This window comes from Centruroides vittatus, unplaced genomic scaffold (assembly GCF_030686945.1).
Source record: "Centruroides vittatus isolate TY-2023 unplaced genomic scaffold, ASM3068694v2 contig_958, whole genome shotgun sequence".
NCBI classification, from domain to species: Eukaryota; Metazoa; Arthropoda; class Arachnida; order Scorpiones; family Buthidae; genus Centruroides; species Centruroides vittatus.
Window position 1 is genome coordinate 317078 of NW_027122637.1, and position 24163 is coordinate 341240.

A 24163-nucleotide genomic window follows, 5' to 3' on the forward strand; every position below is an offset into this window, starting at 1 on the left:
ACATCTATTAAAATTCCAATTATTCTAACTACAAATGTTATAAAATATAAGTAACCGTGGGACGGACGTCTCTAACACTTGCACTCGATTATTAGGAATATTCACTGTGGAAGTGAAATATTATTACATTATGTCCTACATATTCTAATAAACACTTTCTCCCGTTCGACTACGTAGCATCGTCATCAAAATTTGGTTTTGGCAACTAATTTTATTCTGTCACTTGCTAAACGAAGCAGCGCATTCGACCTAATTGGAGACGAATTCGACCGAGTGTATCATCGGGATAAATTTTTATCTATTTGGAATACGGGTCGCGACACAACCCATTCTTTTTTCATTTCCTGAATCTCAATAATATCCATCATAATCAATAATTCTTACATTTAACTGTAATTTGTTAACTAGTAACTGTAATTTCTTACCTCTGTTATAAAACAAAACAGCGACATAACTACATTCTAATGTTGTTTATACAGAATAGCGCAAGACAATTCTAAATCTTATAATTATAATGAACTTTTTCAAAATGTTTTTAATAGATAAAAACATTTGCGTGCATCCGATACGAAAATATTCTTATTTTATTAGATTAAATATGAAATAAAATGCAGAATAACTTCTATAGTAAAACGAATTCATTACGTATAACAAAAGGTATTCGGGTTATGTATTCAAGAATTTAAGTTTTATCTTTCTAAGTTGATAAAATTCATAAATATAACTTAATAAAGCTAATTAATACTCATCACGTAGTTCGTAATTCCTAAATTTTCGTTTAAATATTTAAACAATGTTAAAAATGAATTGTAAATGCTAACTTAACTGAAATTAATTTTGTTCTAGGAGTCAAATTTTAATAGAAAATTTAATTAATTAATTTTTTAAGATCCAGACCTATATTATTTGTGTTTCTTTTTAAGCATAAATCAAATAAGATCGATAATAAATAGAGAAAATAAGACATAATATATATTTCATAAATACTAATTTTAATTTCGTTTTAAATCATCATTTTCTTGCTAGAATCTGTCGAGTGTAGGTTGATATAGTAGTTATAGGTCTATTTTTATACCGGTGGACTCTTGTAGGAACCCACTGATAATTTACAACTTTAAGCCGAAATAAATTATGCCACACAAATTTAATACCATAAAAGATATTATATGTTGTAACGTTATAGAATAAAGATTAAGTTAGGCAGATCATAATTTACAGATTTTTTTTGTTATTAAAATCCGTTATCGACAGATGGCGCAATCTTAGAGGGAAGGGACTGAAAGTAATTATCATTTATAATCATTAATTCCGTATTAACGTGATAATTATGAAGTAATACCGTGGAGGAAAGAAGTGAAAGAAAACGCTTTCGATCGTCGGAAAAGTATAAAAGATTTCGACATTTTTCGGATGAAAAGATTTGTAAAAGTAAAGCCGCAAGTGCGATTACTCATTTTTAAATCTTCGATATTTTAAAATAGTTTTTGTTCATTTTATTCCTCAAAAATTGGGTTAGATTTCATAGGAAAATGTACAGGAATTCGTAGGAACGACAATGATGCGTGTTGTTGACACGACTATTCAAACAAGTTTCTCTGGCAAGAGGCAAAATTAGGAAAAAAATGTTAAATAAGTTACTCAATAGACTAGTTTAAAGAAATATAAATATTGTATTTATTAATTACAGTTCGGGATTATTTTTGAGATAGTTCCAACAAAATGTCGACTTGTCCAGACATTAATTATGACCCGTTTAATATTAATTAAAAAATAATAATTTATCGAAACAATTATATTGATCCTCGATAGATTAAGAAGAATTGTTTCTAGGTTTCGAAATATGCATTTTTAAGTAATGGAAATCTTTATTTTTAATATTTAAGCCACAAGGACGATAAAACGAAAAAAGTCCACGCAATTTGTAATCAAATGTTAGGAGGAAAGATGGACCTTGGGTGGACAGGCGCGGTCAAGCCCCGAGGGGCAATACTAAAATCGACCTCCAAACGACAATAAAATATGAGCACTCGCCGAATTTTTTCAAAGGTTTCGGTTAATTATTGCAATTATTATTCCAAATGCATCTAGTATTCATTTCAAGTTGAAGAACCAGACGAATCGGGAGTTTCTTCCACGTGGGAACGTTTTGGAAAATATCAATACGCTAATGTTTTTCAATATATCTGTTTAATGTAAATCATGGGTTATATATAACGTTTATAGAACGAAAACAACATCGTCTACTTTGCCAATTTTTATTATTTGTAGAGAATTTAAATATAATTCTGTTAATTATAAATAAGATACGTTCGTATCCGTACTCGTAAGGACATTTCCCGTTTTAAACCACCTCTTTATCTTGTCATCTGAATAGAGATATTTCCTAGTAATTCTTCGTTGGCCTCGCCTTAAGATCTACGAAAGACTGTTATTAATAACGTTATTTTGTAGCTAGTTTATCAGATATATTAATGAAATGTATAAAGATCCAACTCCAGAAACGGCGAGAAAATAATTAATGCGAACGGAGACCCATATTCGTGAATAAATAACACGAAATAAATTGAAATAAAATTACGCAGCACACCTGAACTACGATCCAGAAGACGATTTTAAGTAAGCTAATCTAATTAGTTTTATATTAAACAAAAGAGAAATAAATAAAAAGGAGATTCTTGTCAATCACTGGTATATTTTTCTATGGATGATTGACAGAATTCTAAATTTCATTTTATATCTTAATTAAAAATTCTGACAGCACAAAAAAATACTTAATATATCAATCTATCTTTCGTATTCAAGAAATAAAACGATATTTTTTTCCGATTAATTTGACTCGGTTGCCCCATATTTAAAAGGGCGATTGCAAAATCGTTTAATATCTTTAGATGTGGCCTACATCGTTTAAAGGACGCCATTTTCCTGCCGGATGAATTACAAACTGTGGCTTGACCGGAATAGACTTACATCACCGCGGAGGCAGCGAAATAACGAATGGCCAGATAGCGATATAACATAACAACAAATGAAGAGAACCCGCATTCGGCGGCCTATCGACTAACAGAGTTGTAATCTGGCATGCGTGTCCAAGCGTGCATAATTATCAACGGATAAAGGAAATTATTTATGGTTTTGGCCCGTGTAGCGCTTTTTAAACTCTGTTCGACTAATTATTGGAGCTAAGCAGCCAATTAAACTTTCAATAATAACGGGTGCCTTTTTGAAACAGGTGACACGATTCTCTGAAATAACAACGATTGCCGATACATTCGTTACGGCCTAATCTATAGGGCTAGCTATTAATTACACTACTGGAATTTGCGGCTACTTATTTATATGTCATCATCTATTGAATTGTGTTCTTATGTTTTCAAATTGTGTGCGTTATTAATTATTTATTATTTATTTACTTTTAACGCCGTTATCTAAACTATAAATGCGAAAATCAGAAACGATCTAATTTAAACACAAACTCTGTTTCTTTTATATGAAATATTATTCTTCTTTAATGGGATTTTTGTTTATTGTTCGTTACTCCGCTCCTGATGATAACGTATAATCACATTTTTTATATTATAGTCTAATTTAACGTGAATTAAATTTCACGTGATCAACTTTTAAATTTCATATAATATATTCAGACCAAACTGAATAATTTTTATGTAAATCAATAAAAATATTTATACGTTACAATTAGATAAATAGAATAAATATCATTACTTGAAATAAACCTCTATATATGTGTGTGTGTGTGTAGGTTTTCTTAATAATGTTTTTAGATTTTTATTTATTTTAAGGTAATCCGAAGCAGTAACTTATAAATATACAGTCTATAGCAAGTCACTTCAATCAGTTATCTGATTGAAGTTACTTGCTATAGACTATATATTTATAGCCTAATGAAGGTATTTATACTAGTCTAAAATTGAAAGTTATTCTTTAAGAATTACATAAACACATAAACGTAATATTATCATCATAGAAATGTAATTAATATAAATTAAAATTGTTTTATATTATATCATAATATACAATAAATAAAAAACTGATAACAGTCTAAATATAAATTATTTAAATGTAAATAGTGTTCGCTTTACACAAGTAAAAACTAACATAACGTTTTAAAAATGGGAAAATGGACTAGTAATTAGAGATCTGTTTTTATGTTGCTGATTAATTTCCATTTTCGGATACACGATTCTTCTTTTCTGAATAAGGAAACTTGATTTTTGGCATTGCAGTTTAATTATATTTTAAAATTTTTATTTTGAAAATCATTTTTACATTTCAAAAAGAAAAGGTAATATTAATCTATAAATTAAATGAAAACAGACAAATTGTATTATTGTATAATCTTAAGAGAAGGGAAATCGTTTATAATATTATTTGTGAAACTCAAAGAATAAACAAACCTATCCCAAATATATTAATTAAATTATAATTTAATAAACAAAAAAAGATTAGAAGTAATTTCTGTATCCAATTTCTATTAGTATGAAAGTTTCTTTATAAATGTACTCTACTTCATTTTAGACAGTTATCAAATAGGAAAAATTAAGTTTTTATAGAAAATTATCAATTTACTTCACGTTTATCTTGTCAAACACGTCCGACTAAGTTACTTTAAATTAATATTTTAATTCAAATATTAAATTTAGTAAACTTGGTTTCGTTTTAACGAGTTTCTTCAGATTGGGTTTCAGTCGAGGGAATTGGGGATATTTTACTTTTATTGAATTATTTTTAAAACTTGAATTTGTAATTTTCTTATTATTTTAACTATTAAAAATAGTTTAGAACCCTTTAGAGAACTGCAATTTCGTAGTTGAAGGTTTATAAGACTCTTTATCAGTCAAAGGGCGGACAGAATCTTCTAGCCTTAAGGTCGACGATGTTATCGATATAATATCTAAGTAACAATCCGGCAGTCTGATTTAAATCTGATCAATTAGAGAACAGGTGAGTGCCCGTAGGGAGAAAGTGTGGAAATCTTCATTGAATATTAATAAATAGTGTTACGAAATTTTATTAAAGGTCATTATTTAATAGTTTTTCTATAAAAGATATGTTTAAGAAATTATTGGATCTACACTAGGTCTATTACATCGAAGCATCAGACGTTTGGTCCTTCTAAACGATTCCGAATGGTCGTTTTGTGCCCTAAACTTACCTTCCATCCACTTGCCACGTAACATATTGCAATAAAAATGCCATTGTTTTTCGACGGTTGAATACTTTTTGACCTCACATCTTGCAGATAATTGAAACAGTAATAAAAATACATGTTTTAAAAATATTATTCGGATTATTATGGGCTCTATACATTTCAACAAGCAATTTTCTATGATAGATCTTTTAATACTGATAACAATCGTCAATGGTGATTGCGTAGAAGGCTTGCCAGTACTCTTTTGTCATTTATTCGCATCAACGAATATAAAAAGATTATTATCTGAACTACACAAACTGTAACGTGACAGAAATCACGTGACTTTATATCACGCTCGCACGTGGAAAAGTGAAATAATTGTATCTCTCTTAATAGGACAAGCCATGTGACGTGTGCTGAACGAAATGTGGTAAATGTTTCGCAGGCTGCTGGACGCAATCACGTGTTTAACGGGTGTGACAGATGGTCAATCGTCTGCGGGGCTCTATTGTACTGTACGTACTGTACAGTGGATTGCTGACTGATCTACAAATGGCGTGATGCGTAACCAACTCTCGGTCGAATAAAGCTTCGTTTCCTTATCTTAAGACGTAGACAATGCTTAAATTATGTAAGCTTGTATTGAGTCACAAATACGTCAGGTGTGATTTAGTGAATAATCTCTGTCATTTTCAGCAGCGGAAAAATATTATCTCTTCAAATATCAATATAGTTACAGAGAGAGTAGGCATTATGTATTATTAATAGATCCAAAGCTTATTTTAAGTGCTAGAGAATTCAAATGGAAAATGATTATATACAAAAAGCAATCTTTTATCCAAAAGTTGCGTGATGTGTTGAAAAAAAAGTTTGTATTATCATTATAAACATCATTCTGAAATTATAAGAGAAACATCTTTTCATAATTTAGAAATTTTAAGAGGGTCGCATTCTGCTAAATGTAATAGAATAATAAATCTTTTAATTACAAAATATTAAAAACTATTTAGCCTGTATTAATTATTTAAACTGATGCTTTCGATTGGGTATTTTATTCTCGTAACTGCGAATCCTATTTGTAAACTGCAATTTTTGTCTGTATCAATTTTGACTTCATATTTCTCTAAACAAAATTCAGGTTTAATTTATTAGTTTTACTTTTAAAATCTCATAAATTCGAATAAGTCAATTTTAAAAAGTATTTTCATGTACGGTACAGTACTGCACATTATTCATTTTTAAGGAAACATCATTTTTCCCATTTTTCTATGAAGTGAATCGTATTTATCTATATTTATTTCGGTTGTTTCTAAATCACACTTTTTGAAATCTCATATAAAGTATAAATTAATAAACGAGCAACAATTTTTCCCTATAAATATATGAATTTTCATCTAAAAAGTTTCAAAAATGTACAATAAACGATACAACTTAATAGCAAAGTTTCTTTTATAAATTAAAATTTTAAAACATTTTCATGTACCCATCAAATCTTCGATTTATTTTCGGCTTTTATCATCCGAGACGTTATAAAATAATGCTCGACTTCAGAATTGACAATGTTTGAAATAGTAATAAGAATGAAATTTGAATTGGCTCGATAACTTTGAGTATTTCCAAACGTCGTAATGAGATATTTGACATTCGATAAAATTCGTCATATTACGAAATGGTAGGCATGTACTGTACTTACCAATGTAAATATTATTGGAGAACAAATACTGCATTTCGTGTTGGTGGCGACAACAAATGCATCGGCCACACTCGATTCGTGAAAATCATTACGGTTACTAACAATATGAAAAAAGAAAAAAAGAAAATAAACATTTAAGTCAGACAATAGATCTTTTATCTTTTTCATCGTAGATGCCTGCTAGCTATGATAATGTGCATATTCCGGAAATACGGGCATATTTATCTAACTTATCTTTTTTCCTTGATTTGTGAGATATTGCACTTGAGAAAGTTTTCCTGTGAATATTTTATACAGTAATAAATTAACTTTAAATATAAAATTATTTGCTTTTAAGTTATAATTAATAAATTTTTATTCATTTCTGGTTTCTTTATTACATTAACAGCATTGAAAAATTCTAAAATGAAACACATTAAGTTCCTCGACGATTTAAGAAAAAATTTATGAATAGTTTTTTACTGCTTTTTCATATTAGGATATGTTTTTCATTCAAAATAAACAAGTTTCCAATAAGTAGGGAGTGGATGGACTACAGACATAGACTTTTACGATCACAACAGCCTTCCTTAGAAATTTATACATATTTTTAAATGTATTTTATAAACGTTAAAAAATATATAAATTATTTATATATATTAAAATAGTTGTTACTACTACTAGTAGAAAGTCTAGTTATATAATTTTGCTATAGGCTTACTTCTATGCTATAAACCTTCAATTAGCTAAATATCTGTTAAAGTTCACAACTGATCAAACCAAACCATAAATTTATGTGTATCTATTTCTATTAAAAAAGAAAGAAGCTTTTGTAGTATCTAATTATGTTAATATCGAGTAACCGGTTTACAGAAAATTTTGACTGCAGTTTCTACACAAAGTAATTAGTCACATATAATATATTTAATAATTTAAAATCCTTATTACAAAATAACGGATAAAAAGGCAAAAGGTTTAAAAGTATAATAAGTTTATGCCTAACAACCTATAAATATTGATAAATGTATGACATAGACCATTTTCTCTATTCAGTATAGGCTACTGATATTTCTAGAAACTCATGCATTAAAAATAGTTTGAGATAGAACTGTATGTCTATTAGTTATTTAAATTTTTAACATACATTCTTGAAACAATATCATATATATTCAATAATATATTTATCTTCTACATATTATACGTTCTTCATTATGTTTTTTATAAATATTGCGAATGAATAAAGTTTAAATCCAAAGTTTCCTCATAAATTGCAATACCGCCCGATAAAAGATTACATAAAATCTCCATCTAGACTTCCTCGCAAACGAATTTATCGTACAGTTCTTACTTATCAATGGTTAAATACCTATAGGCATAAACTTATTACGATTGTCTGCAGCCTCAATTCTTATCCAGAAAAACCGCTTCAAAAAAGAATAATTGTAGTTTACTTCAATTTCTTTGTAAAAATGAAAACTATTTGTGCAATATTATATTCATCCATCAAGGTACGGATATTACACCTAAAAGTCAGTATATAATTTTCTCAAACTTTAATTGTATGTTACAGTTGTATACTGACATTCGCGGACTTGACAGAGATGAATGATGACGAATGTTTAAATTATTTTCGTCAAAGTAAAATAAACAGGTAGGGATACTGTCTATATTCATCACCTATACAAAAGAAATACTGTTTAGGTGTTGATAGCTCAGAAAGATTTTATTGCAAAGGTAGCTTCTGGTGCATGTAACTTATCAAAGAAATCTTTCCAAAGAAAATATTTTAAAATATTATATTTTATAAGTGTATTTATTTATTTACTTATGATATATTTAAATGAATGAAAGCAACCTACATAAAACAGCCTTTCTAAAATGAATATTAATTACTGTAGGCTAAGCTTCAAAGTAGAATAATTATCTCGAATCAAAAATTCATAATATTATCATAAAAGATTACCTTGACTAGAGAAATTTCACATATATCCTATGTGATTTAAGTAGAATTTAAAAAGTTCTTTATCTATGGATCGAGTGAAGGAATCAGCTCATCAATCATTGTTTAAGAAAAGCTTAAAAACTAACTTGCGAGAAAACAAGAACAAAACAAATTCTTGTCAAGTTCACAAATTATTAAATAATTAATGACAATTTTGGACACTAAAGAAAAATTACTATTGTCAGTATAAAAAAATATTAATCGACTTTTCATTCATGAGGCATTGAAGAATTAAAAGACTATATCAATGAATTACTTGTAATCTCCATTTTAAAAAAAATATTTTAGAAAAGATTTGAAATCAATTAGTTATTTAAAGACACGAATAAAAAATAAAACTTAAACAAGGGATCGATCCCAACTTTTACAAAAATTATTCGAATAAAGCCGATATATTTGTCAAAGCATGTTTTATATTATAAAGATTTAGCTAAATTAAAGAATCTTTTCTGTAATTTAAAACAGGAGCCATTTGATTTTTTTTTTTTTTTAGATCTTTTATGTTAAAGTATCCGCGATATGTTCGGTGAGTTAATTTAGTCGGTCGAAGACCCGCAGTGGAAACTTAATCCTCGTTAACTGCAAAGAAAGGTTTAAAATGCCGAGCCAGCCATAAAATGAACAGAAATAATCTTGCAAAACTAGTACAGATATTCAAATACATAGAAAAATTTAGGATAAAAACATAAATAAGAATTATACATGTTTTGTTTACGAGCAATATACCTAGACTATAATTTGTTTAATTTCCCTGTTTTATTAATGCCGTAAAGCTGTTATCACCAGATAAAAAAAATTTATAGAAAATTAAGCCACCGAATTTAATCCCAAGTTAATTTAAATTAAATTTTATCGATTTCTTAATTTTAAAAAAACGAAACATTAACATAATTTTAAAATTTATTTTGTTTCGACATAAACTAAACCAGTAGTTTGATATTCATTCGTCGTCTCGCAATTTGATAGACATTTTATATTTAAGACTAAGATATAAACAATAGTTTTAACATGATCTTATGTTGTAATATTTTTTTAATAGTTAGTTGTATAAGTTTTAAAAAATAGAAAAAAATTAATTAATTCACATCGTTTTGAATCGCAAGTATTGTAAATCACTTAAAACTTAGACTATAACAGCATAAAAACTTTAAGATTAATGAAATAATTAAGATTTTAATACAGATATTATATTCTTACAATTTTATATCGATATACACATGCCTGTATGCAGTCACACTGGTTTTTATATCAAAGCAATTGACTCAGAAGAGAAAAGATAATCCATAAATATAGGAAATAGTCTAATCCATAAATTAAATTTGTTCAATATTTTATAAACGTGTTTAAAATATCAATAAATTAAATTATTTTAAAGGTCCACAGTCTAATCTGTAAGTTTTGTAAATATGCGGTAAAAAATCCCTCGATGGAATAAAAAATATTCCCGGATTCCTACCGGAATCCCTAGAAAGCTGCGAATGGAAGAAAAATAGGCCTAACAATAAATTTTCCATATATAATAGAGAAGTGTCTATAAGACGAAAGTATAGAATAAAACGTTGTGTGTCTGATTTTTTAAATTTCGTATTCATCGAAACGTTATTAAAATTTCGAACTTCAAAAGTTGCCAAACAATTGATAAAAAAAACATACTAAAATAGATATAGACTTACGGTTCGTAACTTTTTGTCTATAAAAATATTATATTCAGTCTTAATTATGTATAACTTAGGCCTATTGATTTGAAAATCATTTTTTTCCTTATATATATATAATAGCATTCGAAATGATAAATATAAAATCAAGATAAAATGTTATAATTAGTGCTTTAATTATAGCTTTATTGTTAAAGAAGAATACAATACACTTATTATAAACTACATTTAACGAGGTTGGATTTTTATTTTCGTTTGTTTAACGTAAATCTATCATAATTTTATTTATATTTCTATATATAAGCAATTTTTCAAATTAAAATTGTTTTAAAATTAACGACTAAATTATTATTCGCTTCTTATTTAAATAAAGAATTAATTATATATTATATTAATTTTTTAATATTATATAAATCAGTCCGAATATCTGCATTATTTTCCTTTAATTAAGGAAATATATGAAAATGTATCGAATAGTTTGAAAATGAAAAATGAAAAAATATTAAAGTTTAATGGCGATATAAAAATTTGATTCAAGTTTTTCATGTAAAGTATTTCATATAATTGCGGATAAAAATTAATCCATATTAATGAGTAAAAAAGAGGAAACATTTTATTAAATGTCCGGTTTTAAGAACGCACATAAATCTTTTATAAATGCTGTATATACACATTCATTGATCCGATTAACCATTTAGAAAGAGTTTACGGCTTTTGATTATCAAATAATTTAAATTTTAGTTGTAGCCGTGGGCCGAAGATCCTATATTAATTATAAGTTTCGATACGGGTTTGGTTGATTTATTTGTATTAGATATTTAACTGCTATAAATTTTATACTGCTTCAAACTAAAAAAGAAAAAAACTTTTATAATAAAATAAATACGTAAAACTTATCCAATATTTTAAAAGTTAAATGAAAGAAAATACTGAAATTTAATGAGAAAAACTATAGAAGTTACACGTTCTTTAATTGGGCTACATTAATATCATAATTTAGTATATAATTATCTTAATAAAATAAAAATAGATATATTAGAATATTCGCACATTCTCCTTAGTAAAATATAATAACATACGTATTATAAATTCTCTTTCAAAAATAATTAAAATGAAATTTTCTATTTGAAGATACAAATTTTAACGTTTATACGTCTGTAATTATATATTGGTAAATTTATAAAAATTAATTCTAATAAATTATATACATAAAAATAGTTGAATATGACTATCTATCATACGATTATCTTCGTGATGTGCATTAAATAAACACATTGCATTTTCTTGTCTACTGCTCCCGAAAGTTTCGTTATTTTCATTTTTAATTAAAAATCAACAGATATCAATCAATCAAAATAGTAAATTTATATAAAAATGTCTCTTTATATTATTGTATTTTGATTAAAAAACAACTTATTTAATTGAAATCGTAATTGCCTCTCTTAATTTGGATCGAACGAAAAAGAATAGAAGCAATTGGATTATAAAATTTCTAGAGATCGAAATAAATTGAAATTATTTGTTTGATGGGTTACGATAGATAAACTTAAATAAAATTCTCGTTAACATGCGAATACGGATAATACAGACACAAAATTTAATCCAATTTAACAGACAAATTTAAGGCACTGTTTTAATGAACGTAATATTTTCCACCCAATACGTGGTGCGTATTTTAAGAAAAATATTAATATCAAACAGCAAATTTTGAATAATTGATTAATATTACATATTTTTAATGTAAATTATTTATTAAATATGGAATTAAACTGTAAATTGTGTCCTTTTATTTATTTACATAATTAGAATTTGATGCCGTTAACATTAATGTTTTAATTAATAAATTAGTTTCAAGCAATAAGTGAATCGAGGGAGCGAATGGTATCCTGTCGAAAATATATAATTTTTCAATGAAATGCAGTTTGGACAGCTTAAAACATTTATTAAATGGCTTTGAAAATTTTTTACTTTCAATATTCTTTGAACAGTATTGTTAGCATTTAAAACAACTTTTATATACATCACGATATAACATCTGGCAAAAAAGTATCAATACTTTAGAAACAGAATATTATCTATTCATTCTTCAGTTTATTAAATTTTTGATTAAGAAGATTCAGTTTCGAGTTTGATTGCGTTTTCAGTTTGGAAAGCGAATTCGGAATCTTCTCATTTAATTCGTCTACATTAGAAAGCACAATCCAACAAATAAAAACAAAAGGTAAGATAAATCAGAGTATTTAGTAAGAAAAAAGTTTCGAGTTTCAAATCTTTAATCGAAAATTTATGACTTTATAATTTAATAAATTAGTGTATTAAATCGATGAATGTGATGTCATTCGGTCAATTCACGCTTTAATGCTTTTATACCCTTTCATTGAACCGGACTATGAAAATCCTTGAATTTTCGCCACATTCCAGAGTCGTTTAACTTATTTACTTTCCTTGTAGCGCGTAAATAAGGCCAATAATTTAGATAAAATTCTCAGAAAATTTATTTTATAATGCATTCGGTCATTAAGATTTTTTTTCTCTTATAAAATAAAGTTTTGCTGACATAAACGAAAAGAATGCTTTAAAATTTTTTATTAAATTGACATTAGAATTAAAGTTTTGAAGTAATACAAATAACAAAAATATTTACTGTTATTCAAACGCTATAAATTTATACAATGAATCACTTCCATAAAAAAAATTTATTTTCTTTAAAATGAAATGCTTCCTAATTCTTTTTTATTTGTTTACGAATTAGCTATACAATTAAACTATTTCTACAAGCATCAGTTTTATGATAGAAAAAAATTTATTGCAAAATCTTTTTTTCATTTTATCAGCTAAAAGTTTATAAAAGAATAAAAAAACGTAAAAAAATTAGAAAATTTTAATCGACTAAAATTCTTCGAACTCCTTTTATCCTTATCTCGGTTGCAAGAAATCTTAAAGCTATCAATTAAAGACTTTCGTCAAGATCACAGCCCTAAATAGTAATTTAAGCATGAAGTCTGATAAATCACTAATAGTCCCTTGATTATAAAAAGTTATTGGCTCCAGAAGTAATTACTTTTTAGTTCTTTTTCATCTTTATAATAACTTCTTTATAATATATATGTAATGATTTAGTAAGATAAAGAATTTTTAATAGAAAATTTAGGCTGTATTTATTAATTTTTTTACGAAATAACCTGAATTTAACTGTAAATAAGTTTTAGACGAATGTCTCAAATAAAATAAATGATAAAAAATTTCGAAATTCTTCGCATTATATTCTTTAATACTTCCTACCAAAAGCTGTAGTGTATTTAAATATATAGCAGTCTTTTCAACGATAGATATGTAGGTCACAACGATCCGGATTGACCAAGTGAAAAGGTTCATAAAACTTTCTTTAACGATCCCTCGCGGCATTCAAAAAACCATTAGTTTCGAACATCGAAAAAATGATCAGTATAGCTGAAGGCTGAATGTTTTAAATGTCACTGTCCCATCTATATACACACATAGTATGTAGCATCTCTACTTCACACATCTCTTATGTCACAGGTAGTGTCAAACCTTATTTAATTTACACCTGTCCTGTTTTTGCATCTGGAAGCGATTTGGCGTGTCTACTCCTCCGAAAACTCATCTTCCATTTATGGTGTCTTAATTAGTCTCCGATATTACGTTTATGTTCTTTAAAAATGGGCTTAGGCCATTTATTTCTTTAGCTCACTTAAAAGGAAATGAAGAAATCCGGCGAGAGATTAATAATAACTAAATTCCAGAATCTGGATGCCAAATCGGTTCTCTTTCCAAAGTTTATCCTGATTAAAAATTAATGTAAGTAGTGATTTTGATCGGACGTCTTCATATACACGTGACGGATTAAAATGTCAAAACTATAAAATTTATTTAGGATAAGAAAAACTGTATAATTTTGAAAATAATTTATTGCTCTTTTCCGAATGATCGACCTACGTTCTTCACACGTGATGCGAGACAATGGAAATCCCGAGAAGCTTACAACAAACGTCATACGTGACCATCATGCGTCGAACGTCTTTAAAGGGTCCGATCTTGTAGGACGGGAGCGGACCACGCCTTTACAGATGCTATCTTTTGGCACATACAATTTATGAGAATTCCAATGAGTGCGAAAAAGATCGAAGAAGTTGCGTCAATGTCTAAACGATCGGATTTAGGACAAGGGCAGAAATAATCAGAAATTCATACAATTACCCACGCCAGACTTACACTTGTTCAAAGAATTAGGGTTTCTTTCACATTATGAGAATCGAGTACTCTCCATGACGTAATTGAAATGAATTCGAAACTCATTTTACTCCTTAAAAAAAAACTTTTGATTTCACTTAAAAAATTAAGTCTTATTACTATAATCAAGCGTTTAAATAAGATAATATTTAAAACACGATCTAAAAACCTTTATACTTTCTAAATTACACACAAATTTAATAATCTTTTCATCAAAAAAGTAAAATAATATTTCCTTAATTTTCTTAAAAATATTAAATCCTGTTCGATAACTTCGACCAACACCGATTCAAATAATACAAGATACAAAGTAAAAATAGATATTTATGTGACTATAAAACTTTATTAGCTCGGAGGCTAAATATCAAATTTAGAACATAAATTTTTACTGTTTATTTAGGTTTACCGAAACTTCAAAAAATTATGTAGCAAAAATGTATTCTTCCATAAAAATTACATTACTATATCTAGATTTTCGGAGGAAAAGTATTAGAAAAATGTTTTCCTTATTACAGTTTTTGAATCCATATGAATTAAAGTGTCAATTATAAAGTCGTTTAGATTATATTTTATATCTAACTAGTCGATAATATTAGGCTAAATACGTTATTTTTAAGGTGACAAATTTTCATACTACTTTCTTATTTATTTTTATTATATGCTAATTGTTGTAAATTTATTCTGTTTTTGTAAGTATTTATACGAAAAAAAATCAAATAACTTTCATCAGTTTATTATTCCTGGTTATTAAGAATTTAAATATATAAACAAGTGATAGTTTTATCTTTTTATGTTTCTCATCCTCAACAACCAGGAACAATAAGTTAATGAAGTCCGTAAAATAATTGTACGGTGCGAGAGAAACTAAAGAAAGTTGCAGACAATTTTTAAGTACAAAATGTTTTTAGATTTAAATTCGAAAATAGATTAAATAATATAAACAATAAAATGAAATAGAATTTTTTAAATTACTGCTGAATATTTCTTTACGACAGAAGTTTGACCGAGAACACTCGTTAAAATAAATCGTGTCGTATAACACACGATATTTACAGAAAAATTTCATTTAATATAATTGTTTTCTTTTTTTCAAAAATTGTCAACTTTTACACATAAAAATAGATAATTTTTATACTCCGAGTTTCGCTTGGTCGATTAGGAGGAACAAGACTTTGTCAAGAAATGTCCCGAGGTTGTTAAGTGTAAAGGAGTGAAAAAAATCTCAAGAACGAACCAGTTTGGTTGAGTCGAGAGTTTGTAAGGTATTCGTCCTTCCTGTAGGTCAACAACCCTTCCGAAATTGACTGGAGATGAGATGATAATATACCCACTAACTTTCACATGACGTAACATCATTTGACGGATCGTGCGCTGCTCTTGTTGAGCACGTGCCTCATTACGTCTTTCCTGTAGGGTGATATTACAGGGATAAGTTCGAGTTAACATAGCTCGTGCGTTTTATCGAGTTACTGATTTGCGTAACTCGAATGAAGATATTATTTTTTTTTTAAATTAATTTAATACGTAACCTATAGCTGTATGAAATTTCAATTAGACCAAATTCAAATATACCAAAATATTTAATAAGTAGAACAAAACACCGACAAAATTGAATATGAAAGTGTAAAAATTAGGGAAAATAATTCTTCGTATATTCCTTGTAAATTCGACTAATTAAATGTTTTAAATAGAATTCAAGTAAAGGAAACATATACAAAGAGTAAGAGGTGGAAGGAAAAAATTGTTTTAACTAGTCTACAGAAACTCGAAAAATAACCCGAGGAAAGACTAACAAGTTTGCAAACGCCAATAAATAGACTATATTAATAGCTAGAGCTGAGTAATTCTACATTAGGTAAGCCTACGTATTGATATTTAAAAAAAATCATTAATAAATGATCAGCAAACTGAAATTCATTTATAGAAATCTTTAACGTGTTACATTATAATTAAATGTATTATATAACCCAATTCCATGTTTAATTATTAGACACAGCAAATCAATATTATGATTAACGGTTTCCAATAATTACTTATCTTTTAAATTTAAAATTCTAAATTAAAAGAATTTTGATGTAATTAGAAATTAAAATTTTCTTTGCAGATTTTTGTTGTAAAAATTATAAATTTAATATAATAATGAATACAAACTTTAATATTTCTAACTATAAAATTTTTAAGTTTGAACAAAATAAATCCATTCAAACAAGCGAATTAAGTTAGAAATTTGATATCGTAATGCAATAATATGAATCGATTTAAGATTATTTAATTAAAATCGAACTTAAATGCAATCAAAAATCGACCCACACTTCTTCATTTTAATCTGACAGACCATTTATTTTGATTTTAAATCATTTATATTGAATCTAGTTGTCTCCGCATTCATTTCCATCGACAGATTCATATAATATAGAAGGGTCTAGCATCTATACTGTGAAAATCGATCTTTAAAAAAATAAAATAAAATTGGAGTATAATTAGATTAAAATAAACTAAGCTGTGTTATTATTCTATCAATTCGAATTATCTTGCGGGCAGAAGAGAGAAAGATAAGAAATCTGGTTCGGTAGTTAACATTTTTAAGATGAAATTTTGGAGATAAAATAGATCTACTTTGTAATGATTATTATTTATGTAATTATAAACTAATAGAAAATTTAAATTATCATTTCGCCGAATCTTTAATATATATATATTAATGAAAAAATGTAATAATGTGTGGAATTTATGATAATTTACTTATAATGATATCAAAAAACTTGACTACTATTTTATATACAGATGGGTTAGATATGTATTTCTCTTTCTGAATGTTACTTTCCTTAAGATTAGATTTATTTTGTTTGTTTGTTTAGGTCTCAATAAGAAAAACTTTCAGTCGAAATTATTTTACAAATAAAATTTTGTTTTTCCACTTTCTCGAAATGACAATGATTTCTGATTGTAATTATAAAGATAAGCATGATAACAGAAATAAATCAATACAAGATATTATCTGAAAACTTGCACAAATGTTCATTATTACATATCCCAAGTCTGTAAAATTAACGTTTACAATTTATTCTAACCATCCCCTTTAAACTATAAACTTTTAAAGCTAATAATTGCAATGCTTTACTCTAGCTAAATTGCAGAGGTTCGGGAGCAAATCTCAGATTATTTTATTTTACGTGAATTAAAAATCATCAAAGTTAATTAAATTTTATAATTATCGCAGAAAGTTTTACCGCCATTGTAATAAACTTTTGAAAGTACAGTATTTCGATTATGTAAACAAACACAGATCAACCTAAAATATGACTAGAAAAAAAAAAAAAAAAAAAAAAAGCTTTTATTAGTAGGCCTATAGAAAATCTAAATGTCAATGTTATGAGCAATCTTATGTATTTTTATACCTAAATGGAAAAAAATATGTTATAATATTGTGCTTTGATTTCAAACGGTTAACTGAGATATTTCACAAAAATAAATAAATAATTAAGTTTAGACTAATGATGTCGTTTGATGGCATTTGGTAAATAGCGAAGTAAACATGCTTTCATTTAAAAACTGAAGTTTTATTTAAAACTAAAAAATATAAGCACCGTATAAATATTTTAAAATCGAAATATAAGCACCGTAGTGCTTATATCTCATTCAAAATAAACATAAATATAATTTAAATATTTTTAATTAAATTGACTAAAATTTAAATAGAAAAATTTTAAACTGACTGCTTTATAGATAAACATCACATAGAAAATTTATTTTAATTTTAAAAAAACAAAAGTGAAAAAATTTTAAATTGATCTCGAAATTATTTTTATTAATTAGGTTAAATTTCGACATAATTTATTTTTGTTTATTAATCTTTATGTTACTTTTCTACCTAAGAAGAATTAATGAAACATAGTTATCAAATTGTTAAGGTTAAAAAATAAAATAAGGAAGAGAAAATACTTAAATATTATTCGAATTGTTATGGTATTTAATGTTATGTTATCGACGTATACTTTTATTTTTATTTTAATTCCCCCTGAAGATTTCTTTACGTTGATCTTTTTATTCTGATGTTTAGCAATTTTCCTTGTTATGTTTTACTCTAAAATTATTCCCCATTAATAAAATCAATAAACTCAAAATGAATAACATTTTTCATCAATTTTGGAATTATTAATTTAACTTTATCTACTTTATAAGCCATGATTAAAAAATTAATTTAGAAAACAAGTTTAAGACGCCAGACTATACTTACTTCTATTGAATAATAATTACGTAAATAAGTATAGATAAGAGACTTATTTCGAATAACGTATCTATCAATTTACATAAATTCTATAATTGTTACCGCTACTAATTTAAGGTTAGTATAAATTATATATTAAGTTTAATTTTAATTTTTTTAAAAAAAATTATGCTTGAAATATTCTTTATCCGAAAGATATAATTTAAGATAAATTTAATTTGAAGTAATTTTCAACAAATAAAGTAAATAATTAAGTAAAATTTCAGATAAATCTAATGCATCATATTAAAACAACATTTTTTAAAAGGTTATATTATACTAATAGCTCAAATAAAAAAGTAACGTAATATGGCTGTTATTTCCTGTCCGAAATGATTGACGAAGGTGAGTGGTAACCTCCAACCTCAATGAGCACCCTACGCTGTGCAAAATTACCGGATCCCTAGAACCTCATTACAGTTTAATTATACAAGTCAGCGATGTGGTTAACAGTATTTAGTCTCTAATCACAGGTGTTTTTTTGGATCGATTTTCAGTTTCACGCTGGTTGAGGGAAGTCCCCTTTTACTAGCAACTTAATTGAAAGATATTTGTTGATAGATTAACCGCACATTACGGACGAATTACATATAAAATTCACGTCAAAAAATTTACACTAGCTTAATATTGTAATATAATCGCGTACTGTTATCAATAAATTTTTAGCCAGTCAGACTAGTAACATCGAAATAATTATTGTTTACGCGCTTGTGTTATACTTGTAATACCACAGCCTTCAGGTTTCGAAGTACTTGGAGACTATTATTAGTAATTTACTCTCGTTTACTATAAAAAAGCATTGGCAAATGCAGTACTGATCAAAGCACAAAAGATAAATAACAGTTTTTCCAATAAAAGGCGTGTCGTGTGTGATCGATTCGGCCAATGACCTACTAAGAGGGAGGAGTTTGCCGATTATGAAAAGAAAGTTGCACCAATTAAAATCTTTTGTAATCGTTTTTTTAAATTAAAAATAATAAATAATCATAAAAACGTTGCCATTTGATACGAGAGATGAAAAAATTAAAAGAAGCTGCATAACATTCAATATAAGAGCAGTATATTTGTCACACAAGACGTAACAATCAATTTTTTTTTTTTCTTTTTAATCACTGCAAGCTGTAATAAATTACCAATTTTACAAATGAGTTTCCTAAATGCTTGTAAAATAATTAATTTTTTCCTCTTTTGAAGTAGGATTTAAATTGATTTTAAATAGTAAATGCATTACATCCCGGACAGACTAATTATTGCTTATGTAAATGTTTCTTTATAATTCAGCGGACACACCAATGCACATAATCTCGTATTTATTATAGAATCGTTTGGGATCGTTCAAAGCTTCTTTAAATGTTACTTAAAGAAACCAGGTCTTGTTCGTTATCGATAGTAATGACTAATACGATAATATTGCAGTCTATATCCCGACTTGAATATTTAGTAGGTACTGAATGATTATTCATGAATACAAATTAACTTTACTCGATGAAATCCTTTAAGTCTTAAACAGTCAGCAAAAAAGAATCTAATCTAAATTCTCGTCGAATTAATTTATTCAAAACGAACTTGTAAGCTGTTCTTGTTTCTTCAACTAATGTTAGTTCTTTACTAGTGACCTGCTACGTATCTGGTTAATCCCGACTACTAATTATTCGGCCGTGACTGTACGCCCGTCCATACCAACTACCCACTATTCATCACCACTTTGTGGACCGGAAGTGAGTTAGGTGGTAATCATAACGAGAACAACCCACCTAGTTGATATCCCGATTCATTCCGTCGATAGTAAAATATTAAATAAAGTTCAATCATTCATTATCTACTCCTCGATATACTAGTAAAACAGCTATAGTATAGCACATCTAAACTCCCCGAATTAAAACAATGATTAATTATAGCCTATTAAATAGACGTTTTTTACATAAATTAAGCAGGTTTATTAACCTCGTCATCTTACCATATTTGGTATGTTGATGAGAACATTTCAAAAACAGATATAAAAAAAAAATTTTTTCTTTTAATAAAACAAGCATTTAATCATTATTCGTTTAGAATAAAGTTAATTTTTTTGTAATATTAAATAAATGTTAAATAAATCTCACAGTCTAACGAATAAATTAAATTCTATTTAATAAAAATTCTGCTGTCATTAAAAATCAAACTGTCGCCTGTCAGCAGTGTGGAAATAAACTTATAATAAAATGTAAGATTTTTTAAAATAAAACGTTTGATTATAAATAATGTATAACTTTATATTTATACCAAAGTAAAAAATATTTACTTAACACGCGTCTATTGAAATTTAAGAATATTCACGCGTATGTTTTGCCTGTTTACATTCATAAACGAAATTTTTAAAATCAAAGTAAAAATAAATATGAATTCAAATGAAATAAAATTCTGTGCTAAAAATTGACGCTTTAAACTTTATAAATACAATTTTACTTGAGTTCGTATTTATGTTTATTACGATTTTTTAACAAATTTATGCCTGTACAATTCACACCTCTCCTATTCGTGACAAGTCTATTTAAAAAAGGCTAACGCCTCCGAATTGTCGCAAAATTAATTACATACAATCGAATATTTTCTTCAGTGTAATTTACTGTAATCTTATAGCGATAGATAGTTAAGTCCCTTATGAAACTGTGCATAAACAGGACTTAATTGCATTAAATAAGGCAATATTATATTTTAATATGTATTGATTGGAAAAAAAACATTACAGTTATGTCCTGTAATCTCTCTTGTCTAAAAAAACAATTTTGTAATAAAATAATTATATTACTTAATAACGAATTTAATTTTATATTTACTAAAGCTTATGGCTTTTTAAACAATTTAGTAACAAATATTTATTTAGTAACAATTTTAAGTTATGCGAACACTAAAACAAAGAGGAATTTTTTAATGGAAATGCTTGGTATTTATTTTTTAATGTTTTATTTCGAATAATTTATTTAAATACAAAAATTAAATGTGTTGGCTATAAATTAGTAAAACTCCAAATAAAAATCGTGATATTTTACAAATAAACTATGTTATTTTCATTTTAATAAGTGTGTCTAAAACAAATCGAATCTTTCAACTGTTACGGAAAACATTTAATTTTGGAGAATTTATTCATTTATATATATATATATATATATATATATATATATATATATATATATATATATAAACAGTTTCTGAATCGCAAAGGGAATACTTGTGCAAATACTTTGTAATGGAAAATATCCTACACTCACGTCCGATACACTAAGAAGGGTGGGAATGTTTTGCTTTGTTCTTAAGAAGAATAACACATTTTTTAGTCGCATATGATTAATAACGCCAAAAAAGTTGATATAAACTTTAGATTAAAAATTAAAATTTGTCTGATATTAATTTCAACAAAATATATTCGTCGGGGTATATATTTTTTTCTTTCTGTCTAGCAAAGCGAAACGATTCGTTTAATTTCGTCAATTTTTACTTATAATTTACCTCACTTAACCGTAGCGAAACAATGAGATCCGCTTAAATATTTCCGTAAAGAATATATTAATGCTAAATTTCTCACTCATTCTTAACAATTTGAAAATAAAAATTATAATGTAAATAAAAGTAAATTTTAGAATAACAATGCTGATTTTGTTTCTTCCTTTTATATCAATTGATAATTTTACGTTCTAAATTTAAGATTATAAAGTTATACCTTTTTATAAATTGTTATAACTTTAAATATAAAACTTTTAGATAAAACGTTTATTTAAAATATATAAAAATACGTACTTATTTGTTAATATCATTTATAACTTTTATCAAATATTGATTTAAAAGTACGAAATTAGTATTATAAAATGACGTTTCGAATAAAACTTGAAATTTCATTATTATATTTTAGTTTAATTTATATAAAAGCTAAACTTAATATTATTATTTTAAAGATTATATTTTGACGAATGATAAAATGTAACGAGAAAGAAAAAAGTAATAAAGAAAGTAAATAGCACTTACTAGAAAGGCAGAGCGCTCCATCTGGCGATGGAGGTCCGTCCGACCAACGATGTACAGTAATTGTGTGTAAGAGCTCCGAAGACAGGTTTATTCATATCGCAGTCTAAGTAATGTAACAAAAGCCCACTTAGCTTAGATCGGCTGCGAGTTAAGTTTAAAACTGCATTCTTCGAACAATTGGGTCAGCTTAAAGTTTTGATTTCAAATATGGATATAGGCCTGGATATATACTATGGATATATTGATATATACTATTCACTTATAAAATGAATATATCAATATACCTAGGTCTCCTATTATATAAAATGTGCACTGTACTACAGTTACATTCTCACAAAACGTGTATTTCTATATCAATGATGCGTTACAATCTTTTTGATTATTAATTATATTTAAAACATATTAGAAATATATATGTTTAATATGAATATCAATCATTTAAAAACTAATTAAATTTACTGTAAAGGCATGGTTAAACGAAATTTTGCATGAAATTTCTTAATTTTTCTTCAAAATTTCTTCTAAGCTAAGCTAAATTTCTTCTGAGCTAAAATATATACATTTTTAGTAGGCCTATTTAAGAAATGATATAAAAAATATATACATATTTCCGAACAATTTTCCGAATTTAGTAGACTTATATATTCAAAAAAAGCAAACAAAAAAAACTGGAAACGCAGAAAAATGCAAAATTTTAAAAACGTGTTACGGAAGTGAATTAAATACGTATATTTAATTCTTATTTGATTTAAAAATAAATTTATACAAAATAAACATCCAATTAGCTACATAATAATTTATCTTAAATATTAATTCATTCTGTTATATAACTAATTAGATTCCCTAAAAAAGAAAATTTAAAACAAGTTTCAAAAACGATTATTTATTAATAATGTTCATGTGATTCGTTAATGTATGTATGATAATATCATGCATAAGTTTAATAAAACCCAAAAGAAAAAGAATAAACTATATTTTTTAAAATAAAAGAGTATATCGTAACACGTTATCAGGAAATGAGATGCCCGCATCAAAAATTTTATAATTGGAATCGGCATTTATCGTTGGAGGACATAAAGAGCGAGGCCACTCGACTTTCTCAAAGATATTTCCCTCCCTTAAATTAGCCTATTTTTCAGACATTCGCGTTCACAACGTAGTCACACAC